At 54.5% G+C, this 7,500-nt stretch overlaps 2 non-coding genes and 1 pseudogene across 2 annotated transcripts; all 3 read right to left on the bottom strand.

Moving 5' to 3' along the window:
• Nucleotides 1–178, bottom strand: part of LOC124763012 — a 4,222-nt pseudogene extending 4,044 nt beyond the window's left edge.
• Nucleotides 179–366: 188 nt separating this feature from the next.
• On the bottom strand, nt 367–521 carry LOC124763015. The gene has a single exon (XR_007012626.1). It is a non-coding gene; the product is annotated as a 5.8S ribosomal RNA (ribosomal RNA).
• Nucleotides 522–873: 352 nt separating this feature from the next.
• Nucleotides 874–2,782, bottom strand: LOC124763008. Its single transcript, XR_007012623.1, has one exon. It is a non-coding gene; the product is annotated as a small subunit ribosomal RNA (ribosomal RNA).
• Nucleotides 2,783–7,500: the final 4,718 nt, after the last annotated feature.

Here is a 7,500-nt window from a genome sequence, read left to right as displayed (position 1 = left end):
CGTCGGGGTAGTGGACCCTCCCAAACACCACATGCCACGACAGGCGGCAGCCTGCGGGGTTCGGTGCTGGACTCTTCCCTGTTCGCTCGCCGCTACTGGGGGAATCCTTGTTAGTTTCTTTTCCTCCGCTTAGTAATATGCTTAAATTCAGCGGGTAGTCTCGCCTGCTCTGAGGTCGTTGTACGAGGTGTCGCACGCCACACCGCCAGCCGGCTGTGCACGCTACCGAGAAAGTACCGGTATGCGAACCGCCAGGCGACGGGCGCGCATCGCACGTTTGAGGAGACGCGGCCGGCCCCACAGGCGGCCGCGACACTCCCAGGTCTGCGAAGCGGGGCAAACGCCGCGCGCTTCAGTATACGTAGCCGACCCTCAGCCAGACGTGGCCCGGGAACGGAATCCATGGACCGCAATGTGCGTTCGAAACGTCGATGTTCATGTGTCCTGCAGTTCACATGTCGACGCGCAATTTGCTGCGTTCTTCATCGACCCACGAGCCGAGTGATCCACCGTCCTGGGTGATCTTTTCTCAAGTTTCCGCCGTCTCTTTCGAGACGGTCGCATAGGCGGGAGTGAGGCGTGTGGCGGCCCCTGTTCCAGCGTTCTGTGTCCAACGGCCTCACGGCCGACGGGCGTCGTACGGCTCCACACCGGAGCGGACAGGCACTCGGGCGAAAGTCATTCAAAACCGGCGCCAGGCGCCAGGTGCCGCAGGCCAGCCGCTCCAGCGCTTCAGCGCTCGTACCACACAACATTGCCGCTAGTTTTGAGAGGCACGCGTGGTTCCGCACGCGGCGCACGGCTACTGCGAGCCGTACAGGTAGCGTGTTGCGCGACACGACACGCACATCGAAAGACATGCAGTCTAGTCGGTAATGATCCTTCCGCAGGTTCACCTACGGAAACCTTGTTACGACTTTTACTTCCTCTAAATGATCAAGTTTGGTCATCTTTCCGGTAGCATCGGCAACGACAGAGTCAATGCCGCGTACCAGTCCGAAGACCTCACTAAATCATTCAATCGGTAGTAGCGACGGGCGGTGTGTACAAAGGGCAGGGACGTAATCAACGCGAGCTTATGACTCGCGCTTACTGGGAATTCCTCGTTCATGGGGAACAATTGCAAGCCCCAATCCCTAGCACGAAGGAGGTTCAGCGGGTTACCCCGACCTTTCGGCCTAGGAAGACACGCTGATTCCTTCAGTGTAGCGCGCGTGCGGCCCAGAACATCTAAGGGCATCACAGACCTGTTATTGCTCAATCTCGTGCGGCTAGAAGCCGCCTGTCCCTCTAAGAAGAAAAGTAATCGCTGACAGCACGAAGGATGTCACGCGACTAGTTAGCAGGCTAGAGTCTCGTTCGTTATCGGAATTAACCAGACAAATCGCTCCACCAACTAAGAACGGCCATGCACCACCACCCACCGAATCAAGAAAGAGCTATCAATCTGTCAATCCTTCCGGTGTCCGGGCCTGGTGAGGTTTCCCGTGTTGAGTCAAATTAAGCCGCAGGCTCCACTCCTGGTGGTGCCCTTCCGTCAATTCCTTTAAGTTTCAGCTTTGCAACCATACTTCCCCCGGAACCCAAAAGCTTTGGTTTCCCGGAGGCTGCCCGCCGAGTCATCGGAGGAACTGCGGCGGATCGCTGGCTGGCATCGTTTATGGTTAGAACTAGGGCGGTATCTGATCGCCTTCGAACCTCTAACTTTCGTTCTTGATTAATGAAAACATACTTGGCAAATGCTTTCGCTTCTGTTCGTCTTGCGACGATCCAAGAATTTCACCTCTAACGTCGCAATACGAATGCCCCCGCCTGTCCCTATTAATCATTACCTCGGGTTCCGAAAACCAACAAAATAGAACCGAGGTCCTATTCCATTATTCCATGCACACAGTATTCAGGCGGGCTTGCCTGCTTTAAGCACTCTAATTTGTTCAAAGTAAACGTGCCGGCCCACCGAGACACTCAATAAAGAGCACCCTGGTAGGATTTCAACGGGGTCCGCCTCGGGACGCACGAGCACGCACGGGGCGGTCGCACGCCTTCGGCTCGCCCCACCGGCAGGACGTCCCACGATACATGCCAGTTAAACACCGACGGGCGGTGAACCAACAGCGTGGGACACAAATCCAACTACGAGCTTTTTAACCGCAACAACTTTAATATACGCTATTGGAGCTGGAATTACCGCGGCTGCTGGCACCAGACTTGCCCTCCAATAGATACTCGTTAAAGGATTTAAAGTGTACTCATTCCGATTACGGGGCCTCGGATGAGTCCCGTATCGTTATTTTTCGTCACTACCTCCCCGTGCCGGGAGTGGGTAATTTGCGCGCCTGCTGCCTTCCTTGGATGTGGTAGCCGTTTCTCAGGCTCCCTCTCCGGAATCGAACCCTGATTCCCCGTTACCCGTTACAACCATGGTAGGCGCAGAACCTACCATCGACAGTTGATAAGGCAGACATTTGAAAGATGCGTCGCCGGTACGAGGACCGTGCGATCAGCCCAAAGTTATTCAGAGTCACCAAGGCAAACGGACCGGACGAGCCGACCGATTGGTTTTGATCTAATAAAAGCGTCCCTTCCATCTCTGGTCGGGACTCTGTTTGCATGTATTAGCTCTAGAATTACCACAGTTATCCAAGTAACGTGGGTACGATCTAAGGAACCATAACTGATTTAATGAGCCATTCGCGGTTTCACCTTAATGCGGCTTGTACTGAGACATGCATGGCTTAATCTTTGAGACAAGCATATGACTACTGGCAGGATCAACCAGGGAGCTGCGTCAACTAGAGCTGAGCAGCCGGCCGCCCGGGAGTGTGTCCCGGGGGCCCGCGCGAACACGCAAGCGTCCGCTCAATCATTCTGCAAACAGGAGGAGGCTGAGCTCCCCTGCACAATACACCTCGAAACCCTCTCAGGTCCCGGCGGCGCGCAGCGCCGTCCCAAGTACTTGGTCGGGTTCGAGAGAGGCGCAATCGCCCGGAGTTAGGCGAGTAGACGCTTTCGGTGCGACCACCCGTGCTCCCAACTGAGCTTGCCGCTGCCGACAGAGGCCCGGGAGCGTGCTGTCGTGGCATTGCCGGCGGGAGACAACACGCGCCACCTACGGTGACCGGCAGCTCCAACGCCAGCGCCACAGAAGGACAAAAGCCCCACTTGGGTGCCGAAGCGAACTCTCCCAGCACAGCGCACACGCCAACACATCCGCACAGCTGCGATACAAACCACCAGCGAGAACCGCTGGGGCGACCGAGCAGCAGACGGCGTCGCGGCGCCGAGCGCCGGGCGGCGGCGCATCCTCAACGCACACAGTCCTCAATCGGACCAGCACACTGCAGATGTCCACCGCGCTTCGCACCGGGCCCGCGAGGACCTACTTTGGCCGCACGGCGCCGCGCGCAGGGTGCGCCGGCGCGCAGCTGCGACGCCTGCCGCGTCCGTCGGCCGGCGCGCCTGCCACTGGCCGCCCCCACCAGCCGGCTGTAGCGCGTGCGCCCACGCACCGCGCGGCCAGCACGCCGGGAGGCGCCCCCTCACCGGCCGGGGACGGTCCCACCCAGCCACCGCCGCGTATCGCTTCACACCCAGATGCCGTTCAGTTTCGTCGGCATGGTGGGTATCGCTGGAACAACCGGTTAGTACCTCAACCTATCGTCGCCATCACCGATTCACCCCTAGCGAGAACAACCGCACCACAACGGGTTACCATTTCTTCATTTGCGTAACTTCACCAGAAAACGTAGGCGTCCATCGCCATTTGCAACTTCAACCATTATTGCATGCCTGTGTCAGGTGTCACGCCACACTACGTCTGCCCACATACACGCAACAAAATGTGCACGCCTAGACAATACGTGGAAGGTGGCCCCCGTACGTATGCGATGTCCATTGCTCGAACGACTGTCAACCGGCTTCTGTAGCATGTCGCAGATATGGAACGCGCTGCACCATGCCATCACGGTGTGTGAGGAGAGACGACTAGGTCCGAATACATCAACAGACAGCTCATGCTGATCGCCATCCACGGCGTCCGTTCCTCCCACACGTCTCTATGGCGTACCACACTGCAATCCAGCTCTCATAGGGAGACGACACGTAGCTGCGTGCACAATATTTGCACTGTATGGTCCGCCGTTTTTGGGCGCAGTCGTTGTACGGTCACACATGTGCCACGATGTATCATTCAGTACATAAGGACGAATGTGCAGTACAGATTGTGGTTCACGCGTACGACATCAGCGGACAGTTGACACAGGCCGCACCACAACGTAGCCTGCGTACGTCGCATGCGAAGGGCATTGAACATGCAAACTTGTCACCAACCACCTTGCGAAGGCAGGGGGCAAGGTGGGGACGTGGGGAGAGGTGGGGGGGGGGGGGGGGCGGCATGTACGCCCTGCTGCCATCCACATTACAGTGTACAGCAGGAGCATGTGGAAAGTCAGCAAGACTTGCAAGGTGTTTAACATGAAGCGATACACAGGGGAGCGGGCAGTGCGAGTAGCGAACTATATTGCGAGGGTTGCGGGTGGGCAACACTACACTAATTGAACGAGTCGTATAACAATTACAGAGCAGGTTTAGGCGACAACGTGGGTTACGATAGGCGACAACGTGGGTTACGTTAGGGGACAACGTGGGTTACGTTAGGGGACAACGTGGGTTACGTTAGGGGACAACGTGGGTTACGTTAGGGGACAACGTGGGTTACGTTAGGGGACAACGTGGGTTACGTTAGGGGACAACGTGGGTTACGTTAGGGGACAACGTGGGTTAGGTTAAGGCACAACATGGGTTAGGTTAAGGCACAACATGGGTTAGGTTAAGGCACAACATGGGTTAGGTTAAGGCACAACATGGGTTAGGTTAAGGCACAACATGGGTTAGGTTACGGCACAACATGGGTTAGGTTAAGGCACAACATGGGTTAGGTTAGGGGACAACATGGGTTAGGTTAGGGGACAACATGGGTTAGGTTAAGGCACAACATGGGTTAGGTTAAGGCACAACATGGGTTAGGTTAGGGGACAACATGGGTTAGGTTAGGGCACAACATGGGTTAGGTTAGGGGACAACATGGGTTAGGTTAGGGGACAACATGGGTTAGGTTAGGGGACAACATGGGTTAGGTTAGGGGACAACATGGGTTAGGTTAGGGGACAACATGGGTTAGGTTAGGGGACAACATGGGTTAGGTTAGGGGACAACATGGGTTAGGTTAGGGGACAACATGGGTTAGGTTAAGGCACAACATGGGTTAGGTTAGGGGACAACATGGGTTAGGTTAGGGGACAACATGGGTTAGGTTAGGGGACAACATGGGTTAGGTTAGGGGACAACATGGGTTAGGTTAAGGCACAACATGGGTTAGGTTAGGGCACAACATGGGTTAGGTTAGGGCACAACATGGGTTAGGTTAGGGCACAACATGGGTTAGGTTAGGGGACAACATGGGTTAGGTTAGGGGACAACATGGGTTAGGTTAGGGGACAACATGGGTTAGGTTAGGGGACAACATGGGTTAGGTTAGGGGACAACATGGGTTAGGTTAGGGGACAACATGGGTTAGGTTAGGGGACAACATGGGTTAGGTTAGGGGACAACATGGGTTAGGTTAGGGGACAACATGGGTTAGGTTAGGGGACAACATGGGTTAGGTTAAGGCACAACATGGGTTAGGTTAAGGCACAACATGGGTTAGGTTAGGGGACAACATGGGTTAGGTTAGGGGACAACATGGGTTAGGTTAGGGGACAACATGGGTTAGGTTAAGGCACAACATGGGTTAGGTTAGGGGACAACATGGGTTAGGTTAAGGCACAACATGGGTTAGGTTAGGGGACAACATGGGTTAGGTTAGGGGACAACATGGGTTAGGTTAAGGCACAACATGGGTTAGGTTAAGGCACAACATGGGTTAGGTTAAGGCACAACATGGGTTAGGTTAGGGGACAACATGGGTTAGGTTAGGGGACAACTTGGGTTAGGTTAGGGGACAACATGGGTTAGGTTAAGGCACAACATGGGTTAGGTTAAGGCACAACATGGGTTAGGTTAGGGGACAACATGGGTTAGGTTAGGGGACAACATGGGTTAGGTTAGGGGACAACATGGGTTAGGTTAAGGCACAACATGGGTTAGGTTAGGGGACAACATGGGTTAGGTTAAGGCACAACATGGGTTAGGTTAGGGGACAACATGGGTTAGGTTAGGGGACAACATGGGTTAGGTTAAGGCACAACATGGGTTAGGTTAAGGCACAACATGGGTTAGGTTAAGGGACAACATGGGTTAGGTTAGGGGACAACTTGGGTTAGGTTAGGGGACAACATGGGTTAGGTTAAGGCACAACATGGGTTAGGTTAAGGCACAACATGGGTTAGGTTAAGGTACAACATGGGTTAGGTTAAGGTACAACATGGGTTAGGTTAGGTTACACGTTGTTGTAAGGAAAGGTGTGGGGGGGGGGGGGGGGGCGGGGCGGCAGGTTCGTTGATAGTGATTATAGTAAGTGAATGCTTGTGACATGATGAGATTTGTCACGTCAGGATGCACCTTTGGCTTATTAGAGGCGGCGCTCCAATTCTATGCTTGTGTCAGACCTGTGTCTTTGACTCATGTCATTGTTTGTGCGCTGTGACAGGAGGTACTATTGTGATGTTGGGTGCACCGTTGTATAGGACATGTGTGGGTGTTGGTGCCTTATCTGCGCAATGGTGGATGTCGAAAGGGTGGGATATTCTATTTTCCGCATGGACCTCCTGGTCTGGTTGTGATAGTGTGGATTGTGTAATGTGGCGGAGAGGATGCACTGGATGTTGTTCCATGCTGGTGCTTACATATTGTATGTGCGCCTGTTAGAAGCAGAGAGTGGTGCGTGATCAGAGTGTCTGGCTGACGTGTGGTTCCCATTGTGGGCAGACTCTTTCAGCATGTATACGGACAGTTGTATATATTTTCTGTAGTTTGATGGCTCTGCATTGATTACTAATCAGCGCCGTGTGTACGGGTAATCTGGTTCCAGTCCACAATGTTCTATCTGTGTACATTAGTGACAAAGACTCCCCCCATGCAGTGGGGCTCGGTCTGTTATAACTCTTCCGCGTAATATATTTGCCCCACGTTTTTGCGAGTGCGAGTGCGAGTGCAACGCGCATGGGGACCGACATGCTGATGGCTCGGTATCGGACGCCGTACAGTGAGCAACGCGATCGCGTCTCTCGCTCGTAAGTGGTACAGGTCGCGGCTCATGTATAGGGACAGCGGGAATGTCGCATATTGGAAATAACTCTTCATGAAACGCAAGTTATAGGGGTGGATTGCACTTTACGAGTGCGGGAAACGTCCGCCGTTCATCCGCTGGAGGTGCGCGTTTGGCGGTTGGGGTGGTCCACGAACGGGTGCGGGTGGAGTCATTGCCGGTCCACGGCTTCGTGCGGCAGAGCCACTGGAGAATGGGTGCTATGGTCGACAGAGGCTGCAGGCTTTGTGGGT

The sequence above is a fragment of the Schistocerca piceifrons genome, unplaced genomic scaffold, assembly GCF_021461385.2.
Source record: "Schistocerca piceifrons isolate TAMUIC-IGC-003096 unplaced genomic scaffold, iqSchPice1.1 HiC_scaffold_614, whole genome shotgun sequence".
NCBI classification, from domain to species: Eukaryota; Metazoa; Arthropoda; class Insecta; order Orthoptera; family Acrididae; genus Schistocerca; species Schistocerca piceifrons.
Note: the sequence above shows the minus strand (reverse complement) of the source record. Positions and strands in the feature narration are given on the sequence as shown.